Consider the following 23,211-nt stretch of genomic DNA (forward strand, 5'->3'; position numbering starts at 1 on the left):
GAATTGTTATGGCTGGGCTTGTATAGGCCCTAGGGCTGATAGCCTAGTACCAACCTATGAACACACACGCAAAATCACACACTAGGATTTTATATACAATTTAAAATCTAGAGAGAGATAATTAAATTTTTATCTGCCCAAAACAAAAAGCTAAAGGTCAGCTGCTGTATTAAGAGAAGCCTCTTAACTGCTTCTTCACAATATGGCAAGAAAGTACTAAAGATTTTCCACTCAAGACTGCTGATTTTCCTTCCACAGTGCTGACCAATCAAAATCAAAGTGTGGGACAGAACCACAGCATCGGTAAACTAGCTGGGGGTTGTGCGTCTTAGACAAAACAACCTATAGGGCCAAAAGGATACTAGAGCATGGAGAATGAACACAAGTTACATTTATAACTCTAAATATATTGATTATATTCACAACTTGAAAATACCAAAAATTACAAAAGTCTTGTAAAAAACATTGAAATAAAATGAAATCCTTAAAATAATACAGCTCAAGAATAACTCTCCCAATTTAGGTAACCACAGTTGTGCAAAAGATTCTAACTACGAATATAATACAATACATTTTTCTTTCATTAGTACTTCAGATACCCAGGCAAAACAAATACCATCATCTTGGAAATACCTTGATTACAAAAAAAATAAAAATCTTTTCAGAGTGTTCACTATATAGACAATTCTTATTATTAAACGTGGACTATAAAATCTTATTCTATTTTGGCAAGTAAGTGATAAAATTATTGCATTCTTAGTAAATATGACTAAATTGCATTTGAGTATTAACACCAATAGAAATAAAATGACTATAAATAAATCTTTTATTACTCATGGCAAGCAAACTTATACAATTAACTGGAAAGTGTTGCACCTTCTTGACACACCAAGTTTATTTCTCTATAATGAATACAAAAAGCATACTAAGTATTTTTTATTAGAAACCTTAAAAATTAAAAGGGGTACAAAACGTGTCCCCTTCCCCTTGTTCTATTTACGTTTTAGCTCTAGCAATAAAACAAAAGCCTTCTGTTAAAGGGATGAAAGTGAAGCTAAAATAATGTTTATTCACAGATATGTTAATCAAGTCCGTAGAATAACCAAAAATTATAAAAATATATTTCATACTTGCATTTTAAAGACAAGACAGATTTTTTAAACTATAGCAAATTCCATTTCATTAGAAGATACTGACTTGAGACAGAAGACCAAGGAGATAAAACAGAATTTTAGATAAGGACTGAGAAGCAATGAGGAATAGAAACTGTACATACCTAATGATGTATACAAAAGGTAATAAATCCTCAAAAAAAAAAAAAAAAAAAAAAAAAAAGTCTAAGGAAACTAAATAGCATACAAACTGTTAAGAGTTCTTATGATTTTATACGTACTTCAAACATTCCTCTCTCCAAATAAAATGCAATTAAATCTTGAGATTTCAATGATAACCAGAAGAACATGATTAGCATATAATCACTATACAAGATCATTTATTAAAAGATGGTATTAAAATTACCAGACACAGAAACATATACAAAAGCTGCATCTATTAAAACAATTCAATGGATAGATAAGAATTATGAGGCTAAACGGAAAAAAAGTTAAAAAGCACTTTATTTCAGTTTAACTTAGTGAGTTCTTATGATTTTATACATACTTCAAACATTCCTCTCTCCAAATAAAATGCAATTAAATCTTGAGATTTCAATGATAACCAGAAGAACATGATTAGCATATAATCACTATACAAGATCATTTATTAAAAGATGGTATTAAAATTACCAGACACAGAAACATATACAAAAGCTGCATCTATTAAAACAATTCAATGGATAGATAAGAATTATGAGGCTAAACGGAAAAAAAGTTAAAAAGCACTTTATTTCAGTTTAACTTAGTTGGCAACCTGTAGTTCCATTTAATAAAGTCTCCAACAATCTCTCTACATGTCAACGATATTTTAAAAGCTTTAGGAGTATTATTTTGGAATAACAAATCAACTCTACATATAACCACAGCACTACTGGAAAGTAAAGCGTTAGGATTATTACTATTATTAAGAGAGATGGTATAACTAAAGGACTGCTGGAAAGTGCTAATGTGTCGCAATCAATTTGGTGGATAAATTCTTTAGAGTGGTATAATTGTTTCCAATGAACAGAGATAAAATAAAATTAAAATCCTTCTTAACTATGGATTATAGGTTCATAGGTAGATACTAGGCTACTGGCCCAAGGGTCTAAGTAAGCCTAGCCAACAAGGTTCCCTGGCTTACACCACCCAAGAAAGTTATTTTCTTGTGCAAGAGCCCACAGAAGTGATCCCCGGGGTGCCTTTCCTATTGCCTATCCACTCAAGATTTTTCTTGAAGAGTGCTAATGAGCAGCTTTGCTCGACATAGATGGGTAGCTTGTTCCGGCGTATGGAAAGTCTCTGGGACAGGAATCTATCCTCCAGCATGTCCTGTTTATTGTGGTGACAAGGTTTAGGTCCTTAGAGCGTGTAGCTTGGAGGGATTGGGATTTCTTTAGGTGCAGCATGTCCAAACAGCTCTGGGTTTGACATAGCTTTATATGTTAGGCAGAGATCACCTCGGAGTAGGCGATATGCTATGGAGTAAAGCTGGAGTTTGAGACGGTCAGGGTAAGGCATCTGTTGAGGCCAGTAGTCCTCTTTGTGAGGTACTTCTGTGGCCTTTCCAGCTGCTGCAGAGGTCTTGTGAGGTACATTCCAAAAGGGACATTGTACTCTATAATGGGTCTAATATGTCTAATATGAGTATTGGGTAGAGGGGAACAATGACCTCTTTTTTCCTGGATGAGAACCCTTTTGTGATTAGGTGTGCCACGTAGGAGGATTTCCTGACTACTGTGGCGATGTGATTATCAAAGGAGAGACTACTGTCCACCTGGGTCCCAAGGTCTCTATCACACATTTAGCGTTAAGTAGACTGCCACCTATGTGGTAGTTCATGGGTACAGAGTTTTTACCAAAGGAGATAACAATGCACTTTTTGGCACTGAGCTTGAGGCCATGGCCCTGACACCAGGCATCTGTCTCAGTGATGACCTTCTGTAGGATGTCCACATCATTTGGGGACTCTACTATGGCTCCTAGTTTGCAGTCATCTGCAAACTTCGTTAGCCAAAGGGTTAGCCTGTACTTCAGAGAAGTAGATACCAAACAGGAGAGGTCCCAGGACTGAACCCTGTGGTACTCCACTTGTCACTGGTTTGAAGTCAGACTTGGAGTTTGCAACTTTTACACAGTGTGGGTTCTGTCAGTGAGCCAGTTGGCAACTCATCTTGTGAAGTAAGGATTTATACCTAGGTTAGTGAGTTTATCTATAATTCCAGAATGGGGAATGGTGTTGAAAGCCTTGGCGAGTCAAGACAGGCTGCATGAACCACCTTACCCCCCCCCCACTCAACAGCTTTGGGGACTGCCTCAAAGAAGTTCATCCGATTCAGGAGGCATGATCTGCCTTTCACAAACCCAAACTGGGTGGGGTCCAGAGTTTGGAGGTTACCAATGTCTTTGTTTATGAGTTCCATAATGACACGTTCCATGGCCTTACAGACCAGGCTTGTCAGGCTAACAGGACGATAGTTTCCAGGATCAGTGGAGGCTCCCCCTTTGTAGAGTGGGATAACTGTTGCTGTGCACCATTCAGTGGACACAAACCTTGATGTGAGGCTATGACTGAACATGGTGCTTAGGTGGGGAGCCAGTTTGTTCTGAAGTTTGTGTAAAACGCAGCCTGGGATGTTGTCCTGTCCCATGGATGCTATGTTTTTGGCTTTAGAGAGTGCAGCTTTTACCTGCATAGTTGTGATTACATTACTCTGCATTCTTCCTGTATAGATATGGGTCCTTTAGGGGGCGAGAGGGGGGTAAAGTTAGCACTGAACCTATCATCCAGGATGTTGGCAATATCAGCTGGTTCTGTAATTTTCGTGCCGTTGTGCTATAACTCAGAGCAGATCTGGGTGTTGCCACAGAGATCCCCGACATAGCTGTAGAATGCTTTGTGGTTGTCTTTAGAATCAGTGGCGATTTTGTTTTCATAGCTAGCTTTGGAGGATCTTGTAAGGGATCTTAGCTTCTTACGGAGGCTGACCAGGGAGCTCCTCCACTCATGGGATTTTACTCTCTTTTGCAACGGTTTCTTCCTGCTGTTTGTAGAGTTTGCTTATGGCAGGGGACCACCAGATTAGCTTCCTTTTTTGGAGGAAAGCATCTTGGTTCTGTTAGGGATAGCACGATCCATGCACTCGTGTAAGATTCAGCCGTCCTGCATGGGTGTCATGAAGTTCGCCACTTCTGTCTTAAGAAGCATGAAGGTGGCTTTGGAAAAATTTTTTTACCATGATTTCCTTAATGGGAGGTGGGGTGGGATGTGGCTATCTAGGGTGATTAGCTTATGGTCGTATCTGACCAACCAGGAGTTTACTTCAGGTGTGGAACACTGGTCACTCATGTTGGTAATGACTAGGTCAAGGATATTGTTGCCCCTAGTGGGGGTGTGGATAAGTTGATACAGGGCATTGGAATTTATGAATTCCAGAAAGCGTTGAGCGAATAGTTTACCCAGTTAATGGTGGGGTAGTTGAAAATCGCCCATTATTAGGGTGTTTGGTTGAACCCCAATATTTTCCAGTATATCAAGAAAAGAGTGGGAATCCTGGGGCATGGTGGGGGATCTGTAGCAAGCTACAATTTGGGTTGCAGTTTTGCCCAGAGTTCATTGCATTTGGATAACCTTGGAAGCATTATGCTGAGCAACTAACCTGGAGGTGTGGATATCCTTAATGAATATGGACACACCTCTGCCTTTGGTGTTCCGGTCCAGGTTAGATGGCCGAAAAGTGTGGCACAAGTTATAGCTTGGTAATGCAGGGGTGCACTCTGGAGCCTTGAACCAGGTCTCAGTCACTGCACAGATATTAATGTTCTCCATTTTAAGGAGTGCCTCGAGGGAGTGCATTTTGAGATTCAGACTTCTAGCACAGAGTAGCATTACTCTCAGTTTTCGCTTGCATGTTCATGTTACGGTGGTGAATGTCATTTGAACCTTACCTAAAAAAGGCACTATAGGTGCGGCAAGAGCCTTAGCCAGTATCCTGAATCCCAGGTGCAGGCCATCTCTGGCAAAGCATCATGGTCTGTCGACCATGTTGTCCCATGCAGACAGGATCCCCTTAGAATGACATCAGAAGCTTAGCCAATCATTTTGTCCTTGTATTGTGGTATCATTCTGGGCGATGGCAGGATGCTACTCAGGGCTAGGGTTATACCTGCCTGGGCTATGAGATCGGAGAGCTCTTCCATGTCTCTTTTCATGTAGTCCAGGGAGATGCATCTCTGGTCGTTCTCACCAACATGGACAAAGACAGTGTCATATTTGTACTTGTTGTGGAGTGACCCGAGTGCATGGATTATGTGACGGATCCTGACACCCGACAGGCAGCTGAAAGTAACCTTCTCCTTGTTTAGCCTGGTGAGTGGGACATCGGTGTGCCTGACTAAAGAGTCACCTAGGACTATTGTGTTGGGGTCTGTATGTCGAATGCTGACAACTTCGAACTTGAAAGTTCGAAGTGTACAAACTTTGAAATGTTTCAGAGATCACCAAAGAGTGCGGGGAGGGAAGATTTCCCTTTAATGCACTGTAGTGTGATCTCAGAGTTGGTATATTTAAGTAGGGGGGTGTGGGGGTGCAGGAGGGGCTTGCCCCCCTGCATAGAGCATTTTTTTTGGACATATGGCATTTTTTGGCTTCGAACTTAGAGTTCGAAGTTGGAAGCTTCAAAGCTGTCAGCATTTGACAATCTAATATAGACCCCTGTGTTGGGTACGTCGATTTGCCTTATGGGCTGTGAGCTATGTGTCATTTGGGTTGTGTTGGGCGGTGAGGTTGATTGCGTTTCTGCTTTGGAGGTCTCTTTTGCTTGAGCAGATTATTAAGAGCCTCTGCAAATGTTTTTGTGTTTCTATGTGTGGATTTTGGTGGTGTATGTTTAGTGGGACTATGTGATGAGTGTGGTGTGGTGCAAGTGTTTACCTACTACTCTTCACTTTCAAGTTCAGTCTTGGATGAAAAGAGCTTCACCTCCAGTTTGGCTAGATAAGTGCATCTCTCACAGGTTTGTAGTGTTGTGTGAGAAGAGGGTCGTCTGTGTACATGAGGCAATTACTACATTGTCCCAAGATGCCCAGATTCATCAGATAGATAGGAGAGAACACAGAGCTAACCCTTGGGCATGCCTGAATAAAAAACTATTTTCCTCTAGACAAGTGAGGAAAGTGATGAGATGTTTTTCTCTAAGCAAGTGAGGAAGTACAAAAACTTTTCCTCTAGGTAATGAGGAAGGTTAAGTACTGTAGTCATTTGTAGATTCACTTGGTGCTTACAAGTTCTGAACACGTGCAGAGCACAAATAAGCAAATTCAAGTGCTAAAGCCAAGAATCTGTATCTGAAGTAGACTATTTACAGGAAAGAAACAAGTGCAAATGCAGCTTTTAAATCAGAAGGTTGAGAAATGGAAAAATTGCCCTAACTACAATTTCTGGGCCAGAAACCACTCCTTATGTGGTAAGCAGGTTACCTAGTGCTTACTACTCCCACTGATAAGCTACAAGGCTTTCCTCCAACACAAAGGCTTGGGAAATATTCTTTGGAAACAAATGACTGGATTATGGTTCATGAGATCTGGAAAAGTGTTTCACATAGCAGGTCAAGGTAAGGAAAATAATCTTTCCAGATTTAAAACAGTATTTAAGACAGGTGGCTTAGGATAATAAAACTTTTAAAATGATTGTGTCAATATGCTACATTAAATAACTTAAAGAGATATTAAATGGGAATCTTTGAAGATAAATACTATAAGAGGGGGAAATTTTTTGCAAAGTGACAAAAGTTTAGACTGTTCAATACTGGGAAGTTCACACATACAAATGCTTCCAACAAAGACACCTGATAAGTTAGCAAAGATAACAGGATAAAATGATTTGGCTGAAGATAAAAAGCTAACTGGAGGCAATTTAGGACTGTATAAAAGTAAGAGATTACTCGGAAAAGGGTCAGCAGATCAGTGTACTCTGCAAAATATTGACTTAAAAAGAACACATTCTGACACAAAATCACATACCCTAAGCCAAATGACAAATGCAAATCCAGAAAGTGGCTACCTGGCTATGCAAGACTACTCAGAGCAAAATTAAAACAATTATGTTTAGGCCAAGCTTAAGATGCAACTGTAGGAAAGAAATACAAAATATGCAAACTCAAAACTAAGCTCATGGTATGTCAGTACGAAGAGTAATAAGGCAGAGACAGAGAGACAGAGAGAGAGAGAGAGAGAGAGAGAGAGAGAGAGAGAGAGAAAGATGGGGCAAGGCAGATACAAGACTTCAACAAGTAGTACCATGCTGAAATGGTAAACAAGGCCATGGGGTGGAAGTATAATCAGATATTGGAGACAACTAACTTATCCGCACAAAACGTTCTCTCCACAGCTGTGGTACAGTAATCACCTCGCAAAACACCAACTTTTTACTGCTCCCATTCAAAGACATGACAGCCCTGCCTGCAAATCCATTCTACAAGCCTCTACATGGCCCCACAAACATCGTACTAACCCCACAGTTAGCAACACGTCACTTCACGTACCCATGATGACCATGCCACCAAGTTATGTTGCTTACTGGTAAGAAAACTACTATTGCCCTGTCAGTATTTGTTTTTTTAAAACAAATTTTCCTTACCGTCTGCTGACCATCAGACCCTCTTGCTTGTCTACCAGTCCATTCGTTCCATCAGGTGAGAGCAGCTACTGGGGTGGTTCCCAGCCTTTCCATTTTCTTCCTGGCCTTAATGTGCATGCACTTGGGATGGTGACAAGGAGGTGACAACCAATGGGCTATCCACAGCGGTTGGACCCCCCCTTCTGCAAGATGGTGCGTCTTCAAAGTATCTCTGCCCCTCCCCCTGCAGCACAAGCAACTTTCCTTTTGGACTCCTTATGTGTCCAAGATCATGCACATTCCCCTTGGAAAAATAAGGCCATGCCTCCTCTGACTGCTTCAGGTGTCAAGGCCACTAATGAAAACTCCAGGTCACAGTAAGGGATGAACACCTGTACCAAAGAGCCATGCCATGTAAACATTTTACTTAGAATCCTTATTTTTTCCTCCTTTCTAGGAAGCATCCTTTATTAGGATGAATAATACAAACTTAAGTAAGGCACCACAGTATCTAATCTGCACTCTTCCCATATACAGGAAAGGTTATTTATTTATTTATTTTTTTTACTACAACTTCTAAACCTAAGATTCTTAGATGTGTACTACCACACAGGATTATGACTCTCGAGTGAGACAGGAAGAATGAAACATACTGAACAGTGACTGAGATGGTACTATACAACAGCACTACTCAAACCTATATTTACTGACAAAACTGCAACAAGTGCTGCATGTGGAACGGATAGCAAAAGCACTGAAACTAGTTTCAGCTTGCAGCACCACACAGGGAACCCTGTAAATATTACAAATTCCAATGGTCTCCAAAACATTTTATGGTGCAACATGGGCTGCTCTAGTATAAAAACATCTTCTGATGTACAAGAACCTGTCAGTCTACTGCACATGTGGTCTCCCATTGCAAATTTATCGCTCAAAAGCCTGCAGAAGATTCTTTGAAGACAGAAAAGTAACCTGGAAATCCACCACTCACTTAATGGACAACACCTATTGTAAATCAACAGCATCATCTCAGGACAGCTGCTATGCCAGAGACACACTAGGAAATTTCAAAAGAACACATCTTTTTTGAAAGTATAAAGATCAGGGAAGGAGTGATGACATACTGAACTGAACTGAATTCATCCCTATAAAATGAAACAAAATTGACGCTTTTCATGCCTAGATCTCATTCAACAACCAGTATACCCCTTCAATATTACCTCAACAAACATGGCCACCATAAAAACTGTAACAAAGTCCAAACTACTAGGAGTCATAATAGACAAGGACCTAAAATTTTACCAGTACATCACCCAGGAAAACTCAAAAACTGGACTTCCTCTACCGAAACAAAAACTACCTCACACAATCCTGCCTTCTCTATGCAGCACCCATATTAACCAACATGCAATCCAACCTATTAGATAAATCAGAGGATGCTTTTACAAAATATAAATGTATTAGCTGCAAATTTGGCTGCTGAATGAGAGGATGCTTTTACAAAATATAAATGTATTAGCTGCAAATTTGGCTGCTGAATGAACCACTGCTTAACACTAATGCTCAAATGGCTAGAACTACTTAATCACCTTTCATTCACTCAACTCAAAATCGACCACAACACACAGACTATACACGCATTTTTCTTGTTCACACCCTGACTAACCTCTCTCTAGACTATCATCTTCACTTGACAAAGGCTGATATATTCTATTTCCATCTTGCTCTGCATAAAATCCACAACATTTAAATAAAATGACTATTTACTTACACACACTAATAATTTTATTGCCATAATTGTTCAGATTTAATAATGTTGCAGTACATGGTAAGGAAAGTCATTTTCAAATGGATTTATTCCAAATCTGATTTCATAATTTCTTTCTATACTGCAGGAGTTATTTATCTCAAAAACCCTTTGTCATTGAAAAGGTCTCTGCTTTAATTAACAGAACTAAATAAGAAATGTGTATTTGTTCTCACAAGTATTCATGCATAACATATAAAATACTGCATCTTTAATCACCCCCCCCCAAATTTCAAGAGTTCTGGAATAAAATTTTACTACAAGTTACACTGTTGAGGTGGCAGGGGAGCAAGAGTTCAGTAAAATAGAAATGGCCAATTAATTTTGTATCTGTTCATGACAGAATCATGAATGAATGCCTAAATTTTTTAAATATACACAAACTATACATATCTACACTATATATATATATATATATATATATATATATATATATATATATATATATATATATATATACATACACACACACACACACACACACACACACACACACACACACACACATACACACATATATATATATATATATATATATATATATATATACACACACACACACACACACACAATATATAAATAAAATCTCACACACACATTTTGGTCTACTTTGATTTACTGAAATCTCATTTCACAGAATTTCATTTCAAAAAAAATCGCGGAAAGCTCAAAATCACTGAAAACTCATTCCGATTAATCAAATTTCACTGCATAATTACTGTTGGGCAAATAAAACGTATATGCCCTTTTCCCCACTGTAGTGTGATCCTGGAGTCAGTATATATATATATATATATATATATATATATATATATATATATATATATATATATATATATATATAGGGTGGAGTGTACAAAGGTCATTAGTTTGCTTGAGGCTGGGGACAGTGGTATTATAGTTTTTTACTTCTCACAGACCAGAGAGGTGTACAAAAGTTACTATAGTTTGTATAGTGGCAGTGTACTGTTTAGGAAAAACAAAACAGAATACACTACTGTAATTCTTCCTCACAACCACACATCAGGCATTTAAATAGGTGGCTGCCTGGGGCAGGGGGGGGGACATGTTATGAATATGCATGGCAGCAGTCACTTGACATACAGGACTGTTGGCATCTGAAGCTCTATCATCATCCCAGTCTAACACAACGCACAGGCAATGAATGATTTTTTTTTGGGGGGGGGGGGGGGTTAAGGGAAACGGACAATATTCCCAGATCCTCACAATAGCCTTGTTTATTGTAAGCTACTATTTTGTCAGCTGTGAACATTCCACATTTGGGCACCACTTGTGCGTCTTCCTTGAAATCCTGATGTTTGAAGTTCAGGCTAGCCACTGGATTAAAATGTTGGGAAATGCTCTGAAATGCATCCCAGACATTTATAAACTCTATGGCTTCTGGGGAACCCCACTTAATTGAGTTATTTCCTAAATGGCTACTACTGTGCTTTGTCAAGAAAGACTTAATGGAAGGAAGAGTAAAGCTGAACAGCAACATGAATTTCTTCCCTTTACCACAACGTCTGTTCAAACTAAATCACTTCAGAGTATGTGGAAAGCCATGGTTTCGTGCAAATGCTGAACAGTAAAACAAAACATGAGAAAAGGAAGAAACAGTGTGCATGGGTGTGAGGAAGTACAGGATGAGAGAAAACACAGGGGAGCACTGGAGGAATGAAACAGTGAGCAGTGCCTAGAGCACCATTTCATCTAAGTTCATTCATGTACATATGGTGTACCATTTTTGCAACTAAATGCCAGTAACGGAATGTCCTTATGTAAATACAGAGTGGTACACAAGCACGTGTTAATGTACAGCACTGTAACTACAGTTCAGTCTGTGCAAAAATACACAAGCATGAACTACAAATGTTCCTTGGGAGGGGTAGCAGTGACATGCTGACACAAACTGAAAGTGTTCTGGTAGTCCCCGCTAGACGTCAACTTTGGGGACCCCAGCAAATGTCAACACCGGTACTACAAACGTCATTAACATTACATGGAAGGAAACATTTCTGCACTTATAACCTATATCCCACTCAAAGAAAGGTCCAAAATATGCCAAAGCATTGCAATCAGTTAAATGGTCAGCTATGTCTGTTTTTACCAATAAAAATTGGTGGTGCAGGCACAAAATTAGCTACCAGTATCCTCTCGCTTGCTATACCAAACAGCTGAAAGAGTCACTCAATGACAAAAATATTCCTTTCTACAAACACTGGTGCAAACAAAATAAATGAGTTCCAACTTCTTAGAGCAAGAAATCTGGAAAAAGCCATAAATTAATGGGGGACAAAGGCCCAAAAATATGAACAATTTTTAAATATTACTCTTATTAAAAAGTTGATAGAATAACAGGTTTTGCATTAACATGACTTTTCTGAAAAGTATGAACTCAAATGTCTTTTTTTTTTACTTCAATCATTTGCTATTTCCCAGAAAAAAACGGCAATTTTGAGGTAAACGGACCGAAATATGAGGCGAAAATCTGTACAGTTGAGAAGTATGAATGCAACCATAGCCTAGTTAAACATATGGACAGCACTTCAATTTATTTATTACTCAACTGATAAATGACAGATTTGAAAAATTGTTTAAACCTTGGTTGACATCAGACGTGGTTAGATATTTTATATTTGATGCCATTTTGCTTTGCTGTTTAAAAACAAAGCGGGATAAAAACTGTTTTCATCTATTACCTGCGTATTTCTTTTATACCATCCAATTACGAAAAACAATGAACGGTCAGCGAGACAACACATAGGCAAACCCAATACACTGCAGCATGGACAACAAATCTGAAACTTAAAAGTATACCCCCATCAATTAGTATATTCAAAAGCCAGAAAAAAAAAAAGAGAGAGAGCGAGAGAGAGAGAGAGAGACACAACTCCGGACATTCTGCGAAAATCTGGACAACTGAGAGGTATGTAGCGGCTAGAGAGATACACACAGGGAATTCATAAAGATTGAAAATATAACATTCGGGGAAGAGCTCCTCGACCAAACATCTCGTTTTAACCAAGTTGCAAACTAACCAAAACAGCATTCGTTCTTTCGTATGTAAAAACAAAACCAACAATTTTCATTGTGTACGCAAGACTTACACTGTCCCCCGCATCACGTTCAAAATATGTGCAACTTTCCAATGACAGACCCTTGGACACTGAATGACTGGAGTGTCTTTCAGCTGTACTGAATATAGGATTGCCACCTTTACAAATGGCCAAAGTGGGACATTTTTGGTACAAACCTCCGATTTTACAGGCTGACACATACCCACGGCCATAACAAAGGATAGAAACTTTTTTGCCTAAACAAAAGCTTATTCGTGTAGCATTTTAGTTGCTTATTCTGTTTCTTATAACATTTAGGTATTTTTAGATACAGAATAACTGTTTTATGCAACCATTACATAAAATATAGAAAATAATTTTGTCCTAAAATCTCAGGACATTTGCCATTTTTACAATTTTTTTGTCAAGACACAACTGCCCAAAGAGGGACCGTCCCTCGCAATGTGGGACAGGTGGTAACCCTAGACTGATTACATTTTTTAAATAAGTAGGCTCGTTTGTAAGCAACACGTCTAGACATTAGACACTCATAGCATTTACTATTAAAGTTACCCAAATGTACTCACTTTAGTCCACTGAATAGTACCTGGCTACAACCATCGTATTACAATTAAAACAAATAATCACGTGGTGGTCAAAACACTCTCACACTTAACCCACCATTTCCCCATTACAAAATGTTTCTGGAACATTTTCTGAAATGCATCTCAACCCAAAAAGTCAGTTACTTAATTCTGCTGAAAAAAGCATGCCCTGCAGCAATGGTATGACGTGCTACTGTTTTGATCAAATGCTACCATCACGGTGTGGACTTTGAGAAGGTGAAGTAACCTTTGACAGTAATGCTGGTCGACGTTTGCGTCTATACGGTTAACGTTCATACTCTGAGCAAGAAATCTGGACAATGCCTAAAATAATGGGGGGCAGATTTTTAAATATTGCTCTAATAAACTTGGAAAGTTGATAGAATAACATATCTTGCATTAGCACACATTTTCTGAAGAACATAGAGTCTGAACCTCAAATGTCTACCACTATTTAATGACTTCAGTCCTCAATGATGTCAGAAAATCACATTTTAATAAGAACAGACCAAAAATATAAGACAAATCTGGACATTCTGCAAAATCTGTGCAGTGGAGAGGTATATCGACATCTCACATTATACTTCAACTTATCCAAATCTCCCATTTCGTCGCTTAATACAATATCCCAAAAATGTGCGTTATACACAAGCGTCAACTCTTCAAATGTTATGCATACGGTCCATTATTAACACAGAAGGGTACTACCTTATATGTATTTACAAAACAATTTATTAATTTAAACCACAGCGAGACTCTCCGCTCTTATGTAACGCCGCGCAGGCAATGGGGTTACAAAACAACAGACAGAGTCGATTTTAATAAATCAAACTGGCCACGGATTACCACCGTTTTTAATAACTGTCAAAACACTTAAACATTACCTGAGCTGATGTTGAGTACATTGGAAGTGATAAAAAACGAGACATCTGTTTAATCAAGGACTAGGCGTAACTGTCAGATTTTCTACTGTCATCTTCATGGGCTTCTCCTCAGCTGTCCAAGCGGGAGAAGACGTCGGTAAATTCCTAACCACGTACAGCCTGGGTATTTTCATATTACCATTCTCTGTTATTTTCACCCAAAACGGTTGACGTTTTCCAGTTAGTTATACACAAAACAGTCCGCCACAGTTGTTTGTGAAGAGCTTCCTTCCCGCGCCGCAAGATGCGCGTGTGACAGAGGTGTACTCCTTCAAGAAAAGTCACTGGTGGGCCTGTAAAAACACGAGCACCCTAACGAATAACCATACTTGCTGCATAAGCACACTCACTGCTATAGTTTCTTTTTTTTTTTGGTTGAAAACTGCACCCGTACCCCGCCCACAACGAGGGCGTTTACCAGTGACGCGAACGAAGTCCAAGCCAGGAGCCAGGCTCGTTTCTTAAGGTTTTGCATACTTAAGACGAATCCCAAACTCCAAAGAAAATATGGAGAATGGAATAATACATTGGAACCGCTTGTTACGCATGTGATTTGCTAATAATAACTTACCTGGTATGTAAAATTTCTGTGATTGCTGCGTGAAATAAGCTGCTATAAACACTGTATTTGAGTTGAAATCCTTTTTTTTCAACAAGTGTCTGTATCGTTCAAAACTGAATCTAAATGAGTCTATCTAGATCGTGTAAAATCAAATGCCAATAAATAAATTTAAAGCAGTACATAGTGTATCTCTGTTTTTAAGCAGTAGATTAGAGAAAAAGCAGAGATACGTATTTTGTTTGGTGTAGTTTCTCGTGGGAACTTCATCTATCCACAATCCCTTTTCCCCATTTTTGCACATGGGGTCAGGGTATCACTGTAACAGTGACAATTGTTATTAACGGCAAAAGTCCTACAACAGTACGTCCAATGCCGTCATAAACCACAATGAGGTCGTATTATGAAATGACGTACACTCGGGTTATAATCCTGCTCTCTAAACAGAACGCAGTAGCAAACTCCGCCTAACACATGGATTTCAGCACGCCCACAGGTGAACGTGTAGCGTAGATACGATACAAAAAGGTTAAAAAAAAGTTAATTCATTGCGCATGTTAGGGGAACAATGGCGTATTTAATCTTCAGTGTTGGCTTCTTAAGCAGTACTAACACGCATAGTTGTCAACAAATCAGGGAGAAATCCAGAAATAATTAGGGGCAATCAGGTCATACCTCTCACCTGTACAGGTTTTGCAGATTGTCCGGATTTTTGCCTCATATTTTTGGAGTGTGTAGTACCTCCTAACATCTGATGTTCTTCCTGTTTCACTGTTGCAGTTATCACATTTGGGTTATCTGCCTTTAGATACCCCTCACCTGGCCTAAATACCAGAGTCTTGGGATTTCTGTGTTGGATGCTGTCACTTCTTCCATGACTTCAGGTCATCAGGGGTGTAAAACATGCAGCCGACACCATTGCATCAGTCTTTCTTGCCATGTGGTGCCTGAAGCAGTTTGCAAATGCCGGTTGGCTGACTCCTGAAATTTTCGTTTTCGAGTTTCAGACCTGAAGTCTTCTAAAAGATAAGTACCCCCTTGGGGATCCTTTTTTCTTGTCCTAACCGATGTCAGAAAAAATTAATAATTATCTTGCCTGTGGGAAGCAAATACCTAATAGAGCTTTTCATTCTTACTGCGTCACCTGTTTAGGCCCAGACCACGGCGTCCCTCGCTGTCGGTTTTGTGCCTTGTTCAATGCCCGAACTATCTGTCATCGGGCAGTTTTTGTAGCTAAATACTTTCGCTCTCGATCTCTGTACTCCAAAATGACGTCAGTAAGCCATCTGACTACCGATCTGAAAAAACATAAGGATAAAGACAGACCGCATAGGTCCAAAACTGCAGACGACGCTGCCGTAAAGCTAGTCATCAGTCCGCCGGTACTCAGTGAGGCACTTTCGCAGCCCCTGATACCCGCTTCTACAGATTCGCAGGAATCTACTGAGACCCATTCGGAGTCCGGTATGCCGCGAGATGCTTCTTCGACTATGGAACCTGCAGATGTCTCTACCTTGGATGGGTTCAGAGCCGCTATGCAGGCACCAGCTTCTGAGGGTGTATTCAGGCTACCAATTTTCATATTAAACCGATGACTTTGTTTTAAGCCAAAAATACAGAATTTCTCAGGCCTAGGAAACTGACGATCAAAGCCCATTCTCAGCCCCATGGGCCTCAAAAACAAATGATTAGAATGGCTGAAGACCTTATCTTAATTAGGGGAAGCCAGCCTTCCCCCTCAAAGAGACCTAGAACTGATATTCCTTCTGATTCTTCTGATCAGGAATCTGATATCTCTGTTCCTTCTGACTACCAGGACATATCCTTATCTACCTATAAGGATTCAGATGCAGAGGATTCCATTCCCTCTGCTTCCCCTCCAGAAGATTTTTATTTTGGTGAAACCTTGCATACCCTTAGGGAGCATTTCCACTGAGAAAGCCAGGACTACTCTCAGTCCAAAAAGAGACTCAGAATTTTTAAACCTGCCTCAGCACAGGCCTCTTGCTATCCCTCCTGTTCTGGAGATTGTAGATCAGGAGTGTCCAACCCGCGACCCGCTGGCTGCATGCGGCCCTCAGAGCTCTTCCATGCTTCCATGAATTCTTTAATTTAAATTTTTAAATTATTTTCACTTTTTTTTCCGGTGTTTACACGTCGTAGTCGTTTGTTGTTCTGTTCATGCTCTTTTTTTTTTTTTTTTTTTTTTTTTTTTTCACCAGCCCTGGTTTTATACAAAAATGCGCTCGTCGGGTTTTTTTTTGAAAGAAGGAGCTGAAGGAAGGAGTGAGAGAGGAGGATTTAATTTTTGTTTATTTTCGAGTACACACACTCACACCACCAAACTACAAAAAGGTAAAAGGTAAGTAAAGCTAAGTATTTTTTTTTTGACATTGTAGCTGCTCCCTAAACTAGAGCTTATGAGCGGAATGCTTTACTAATGCAATACTACAAACAGCATACATACAGAGCCTAAGAATAGTTTCATAAGAATATTTCAAAAAAAAATTAAAGAAAAAAAGGACTAGTGTATGCTTGCAGTTCAGAAAGATCCCAAGCAAGGGAGGAAAGGAGGAGAGGAGGTTCCTGGTGCTCTCTGTCGGAATGAATGACACTCGGAATGAATAACAAGCCCTGAAAAAGACAAGCCTGACCTGTTAATGACAAAAAAAAAAAAATACAAAGAAAATTTGCTTGGTTTTGTTTTGATTTGATTTTGCTTTTGATATGATGACATTCTGCTTGTGTGTTTTTATATTGTTAGCTTTTTCCGTTTTAGAAGAGACTTTTTTAGAAGAGACTTAGAGAAAAGGTATAGAGATGCTCAGAGAGAAATACAGAATAAAAATACATAAAAAAACAAAATTTTTTTTTAGCAATTTTTAGCAACAAACAAGTTAATCTCACAATAGTGTCTCATAATAGTTTTACATACTTTTTTAAATAGGCTTAATAAATAGGACTGTGTGGGGTGTTATTGGTATAAGGTCAGGAAAGGTCAGGAAGTGAAAAGTGTAACATGGCAGAGGCTTTGGGCTTTTTTTCTTTATGATGTCTCTGTTGTTTTCCTTTTGTTTGCTTTTGCAGTGTTTTTCTAAAACACTTTGTGTTTTTTAAGAGTCAGCAGCCTCACGTAGTTTAAAAAGAACAGTATAATGAAAATGATAGTTGCAAATTTGTAAGTAATTACAAGTAAAAACTTGAGCTTTAAATGTTAAAATTACTACCTAAAAAACAAAAAATACCAAATGAAATGTAAAAAAAAAGAAAGAAGGGTGAAAAATCTCCAGCGGCTTACTTTTCTATTAAAAAAGCCTTTCAACAAAATAATGTGTGTAATTGTGTTATATGCCAAAAAAAAAAATTTGGCCAAAAAAAAAAAAAAAATGTATTCTTCTTCATGTTCTGTCTTCATCTCCTTGACTGTTTTCAGCTGTACTGTCTTAAGTACCCTGCTTCAGTGCTGTCCTTGTGTGCTGATGTGCAGTGTGCGTTAAGTGTGTCTTTAAGAAATGTGTTGTGTTTATAAAGTTTGTGTTTATTGGTGTGTTACGTTTGGAATTTCATATGGGAATGTAAAGTATGTTACAATGAAATTGAAAATCAAAAATGAAAACTAGAAACATTATGGCTTTACTTTCAGGCAGTGCTGCACAGTGAACAACAAGATCACATTCGGTGCCATAAGCCACTAGGTTACACACACACACATATTAGAACAGTATACACACACACACACACACAGGTTACACACACACACACACACAATTATTTAATTATTATTTAATATATTTTAATTTATTTATTTATTTTATCAATTGTATTAATTAATTTTATTATGCAAATACATTGCTCAGTGTACTCCAGACTTTTTTTTTTTTGCTCTTCAGTTAATGAGAATGCTGTTGTAGATGTTGTTTGCCTCCAGCTCTCAGGAAACCTGACAGGTACTATAGAGTACCTGACTCTCTCAAATTCCTTTTCAAGAATCATACTGTGGATCCAGAGACCATTTCCCAAGGGCCAAAAGGCATTAAGGCTACTACTGCCAAGAATCCTACCCCTTCTGACAGGGATTCTAGGGCTTTAGATAGACGTGGTAAGAAGGAATACACCTCTGCTACTCTGGCCATTAGGGCCTTAAATTGGCAGTTTCATATGTTAAAGTATCAGCAGCATATTATGGGGCTAATTAAACAGAAAATGATGTTGATTCTCAACTGTGCAGAGCACAAAGATTTACAAGAGTTAATGCATTCTGCTGACCAAGTTGGTAAACATACTTTGCAGTGCGGTTTTGATGCTTTAGAAGCGTCTTGTAGGGCTGCTGTCACTAGGTCTGTTCTTAGAAGGCATTCTTGGCTTAAGGAATAAAACTTGCCAGATCATGTCAAAGCAAAATTACTGGATGCACACTTAAACCAAGAGCGCCTATTTGGCAATAAAGCAGAAGATGTTCTCTAAAGGATGTAGTAGAAAGCTAAATCTATGCAAACTGTTAAAGATTTCTTACAAGTACAGCCACCTAGATTCAGTAGGCATTGGCCTTCAAAGACCTGGTCCTTTCCAGTCCCTTCCAGGCCTTGTCAGTCCAAACCCAGGGGCAGCAGACCCCCTAAGACTTCAATCTCAGGTTATGCACAGATCTAAGCAGTGGGGTGCGCCAACATCCAAAACAGGGAGTAGTAAGCCAACCCCCTATGGTAAACTTGCACAGTGACTTATCCTTAACTCCCCCAAGCCTTGCTCAAGTACTTGCACCTTTAGGAGGAAAACTCTGCCTGCATGCTGGGAATACATTACCCAAGACAAATGGGTTTTAAACATTGTTTCTCTAGGATACAGATTCTACTTCCACTCGCTCCCAACCCTAAGTGGATGGCCAGACCTCCCCCCAAACCAGTGGGCAGAGGCCCAAAAGCAATTACTTTCTCTCCTCAGCATCAAGGCTATTCAACCTGTCCCAGCAGAACAAAAGGGACAAGGCTTTTATTCAAGACTGTTCCTGGTTCCCAGAAAAGAAAACTCCTGGCATCCTATCCTGGATTTATCTATTCTCAACACCTTTCTGGTGGTTCCAAAATTCAAAATGCTAACTCTCTAACAGCTGCTTCCTATGCTAGCCAAGGATGCCTGGTTGGCAACCCCAGACTTAAAAGAAGCTTACCTGCACATCCCCATAAGGGAATCTTGCAGGAAATACCTTTGCTTCAGGACAGGTTCTATGCACTATCGGTTCTTTGCACTTGCCTTTGGCTTATCTACTGCGCCCAGGGTGTACACAAAGTGCCTAGCCCCAGCCATTGCTTTTTGCAAGCAGAGAAGTATTCAGATTTACCCATACTTGGACGATTGCCTGATTCAGGTGGAAAGTCAGGACTTGCTACTACAGCACCTGGCATTTGTAAAGAGACTTCTAACTTTACTGGGGTACACCATCAACGAAAAGAAATCACACCTAGTACCCTGCCAACAGGTTGTATTCCTGGGAGCAAGCTTGAACACAACTTCCCAGATGGCATTCCTCACTCCAGAGAAACAAATTTGACAACTTACTTCAACCTACTGGCCACAAAAACCCAGCTATCTGCAAGGAAAATACTTCAGGCTGTGAGGTTCATGGCCTCTTGCATTATGTTAATTCCATATGCAAGACTGCATATGAGGAAACTTCAATGATATCTAAAAAGTCTATGGCATCAACATTCTCAGGACCTGGAAACAACAATTCCTATAATTCCGTGTCTAAGGGCAGAGTTCCTTTGGTGGGCAGAGGCCTGCTGCCACAACAAGGGACTCCCTTTCACTCTACCCCCTGCCGCCCAAACCCTAACAGATGCATCAGACTATGCATGGGGGGCTCACATGGCAGGGCAGTGCATTCAGGGCAAATGGAACCCAAAGCAGATGCACCTGCATATCAATCAAAAAGAAATGTTAGCTGTACAGAATGTTCTGACAGCTTTCAAAGGCCTTATTCTTCCAGGACAACTATTAGTAAAGACAGAAAACACCACAGTTATGTGGTACATAAACAAGCAGGGGGGAATTCATTCCTATCCACTCTGCAGAGTAGCCATGGCTCTGTGGAACACAGCCTTGAGCAACCAGGAGCACCTACAAGCTCAATTCTTGCCAGGCAAACTAAATTCACTGGCAGACAACTTAAGCAGAAATCTCATGGACCCACACGAATGGAAACGGGAACCCAAAATATTCAAGCTGTTGGGGAAGAGATGGGGGACACCAGAGGTGGACCTGTTTGCTTCCCCTCAGAACTATAAATTGAACAAATACTGCACCAGGACTCCCCACAGCCAAGCTTGGAAGGTGGATGCCCTGTCCTTTTCCTGGGAAAGCCTCTCAGTCTATGCCTTTCCCCCTCTGCCTCTCCTCTCAAAGGTTCTACTAAAGATCAAACAGGACAAGCCAAGGACAATCCTGATGGCACCAGACTGGCCACTCCAGCACTGGTATCCTCTTTTGTGCAGTCTGACAGTGCTACAACCATGGCATCTGCCTCAGACCCCTTCCCTGCTGTCCCAGCAGGAGGGCCAAATTCTGCACCCTCCACTTCAGACTCTGAACCTTGCAGCCTGGCTAATCCCCTGAACTCCCTTCTAGCAACCCTCAGTAAGCAGGTGCTGGATGTCATTCTTAAGGCAAGGAGGCCTAGTACTAGAAAATCTTATTCAGAAAAGTGGAAAAGATACTGTTCCTCGAGCCAGTCTCAAGGGATGGACACAACTGTGCCCAGCTTACCTCCTATACTAGATTAACAGAAATGTTCCACAAGGGCCTATCCTTCTCTTCAATTAAGATTCATGCCTCTGCCATCTCAGCTCATTATAATACTGAGCCACCCCTCTTCTCTCATCCTCTGGTAAAACAGTTCCTTAGAGGGGCCAAAAATGTAAGAACCCCCCCCCCCCAGGGAGAGCTCCCACTCCAGCCTGGGACCTTAACTTTGTATTGGAAAGACTTACATTCCCCCCTTTGAACCGGCTGCTACAGCAGAGTTGAAATTCCTCTCATGGAAAACAGCTTTACTTCTTGCCATCACTTCAGCAAGACGAGTGACTGAACTGCAGGCCCTTATGGCAGTGGAACCCTTCATTATCTTCCATGTGGACAGAGTTTCCCTCATGACTAACCCATCTTTTATGCCCAAGGTGGTGTCTAGTGTGACTTTAAACCAGTCCATTCATTTGCCTTTTTTCCCTAATCCTCAAAATAAAGGGGAAAGGATACTACATTCTCTAGACGCGCACAGACAGCTTAGATTCTGTTTGGACAGGACTAAGCCTCTCAGAAGATCTGACCAGCTGCTAGTCAGCTTTGCTGCAGGGGCAGAGCCATTTCAAAGCAAACCATATCTAAATGGATAGCACACTGCATCCATTTCTGCGACGAGCACCATGGAAAACCTACCCCACAGGGCATAAGAACACATTCCACTAGGGCTACATCTACCTCTACTGCATTCCTCAGAGGAGTCCCTACCAGGGACATCCTGGAAGCTGCAACCTGGAGCTCTGTACTCACTTTCACCAAGCATTACCATTTGCCTGTCTTTTTCTAAATCCAGAACTGGATTTGCCACAGCAGTCTTACAGGGCTTGATTGCCAGTCCTAATGCTTCTTAATCTACCTCCACCCTTCCTTAGCTTTGGGAATCAACCCAAATGTGATGACTGCAACAGTGAAACATGAAGAACATAGTACAGTTATGTACACTTACCATAAATGTAGATGTTCAAGTGTATTTACTGTTGCAGTCCTGGTTACCCTCCCTCCATCCCCCTGATTGTCTTTACTTTCACCTATCCTTTTTGGTTTGGCGTATCTTATTCTATGTGTATTTCCTTTTTGCTGGGGCTGTTCCACACCATATAATTGCTTCCTATTTTGGGGGCACCTGACATCTGGGGCAAGAAAAAACTGATGTAATGGCGTTGGCTGCATGTTTTATACCCCTGACTTCATGGAAGAAACACCAGCATCCGATGCAAAAATCCCAAGACTCTGGTATTCAGGCTGGCTCAGGGCTACCCGCAGGCAGATAACCCAAATGTGATGACTGCAACAGTGAATACACTCGAACATCTACATTTATGGTAAGTGTACACAACTGTACTTTCCTTTCTGGAAAATAGCTGAGGAATGACTTAAAAATAATGACAAACATTAACACTCTACATCCTTCAGAAAATTCATGCTAATGTAAAACATATTATTCTATCAACTTTGAGTTTGTAAGAGTTATATTTAAAATCAGTCCCTATTTGTTACCCCCATCACTTTAGTCTTTGTCCAAATTTTTTGCTCTAAGAGGTTGAGAGGTATGAATCAGGTACACTTTATAAATATTAGTATTCTTAACTTGAAAAACATTGATAGAATAAGAGAATGTAAATTTGTTTTCTGAAATAAAGGAAGTCTATAACTTTTAAGTGTTGTCATTATGTATTATATATACTTCACTTTTTCTCAAAAAGTCACAAGTTTT

At 39.9% G+C, this 23,211-nt stretch overlaps 1 protein-coding gene and 1 long non-coding RNA gene across 3 annotated transcripts in view; one reads left to right on the top strand and one right to left on the bottom strand.

Moving 5' to 3' along the window:
- Nucleotides 1–15,069, bottom strand: part of B3GNT2 (UDP-GlcNAc:betaGal beta-1,3-N-acetylglucosaminyltransferase 2) — a 43,338-nt gene extending 28,269 nt beyond the window's left edge. The window contains exon 1 of one of the 2 annotated variants that reach the window (XM_044061248.1): nt 14,715–15,069. The gene's annotated coding sequence lies outside the window, so the exon portion shown is untranslated. Of the gene's footprint in view, nt 1–14,104; nt 14,484–14,714 lie in introns of those variants that run through there. The other variant, XM_044061238.1, reaches the window with a different exon arrangement.
- LOC122793338 overlaps nt 14,608–23,211 on the top strand; it is a 443,731-nt gene continuing 435,127 nt past the window's right edge. The window contains exon 1 of the long non-coding RNA XR_006363469.1: nt 14,608–14,717. This is a non-coding gene — a long non-coding RNA (uncharacterized LOC122793338). The remainder of the gene's footprint in view (nt 14,718–23,211) is intronic.

The sequence above is a fragment of the Protopterus annectens genome, chromosome 1.part0 (assembly GCF_019279795.1).
Source record: "Protopterus annectens isolate FY-2018-M chromosome 1.part0, PAN1.0, whole genome shotgun sequence".
NCBI classification, from domain to species: domain Eukaryota; kingdom Metazoa; phylum Chordata; order Ceratodontiformes; family Protopteridae; genus Protopterus; species Protopterus annectens.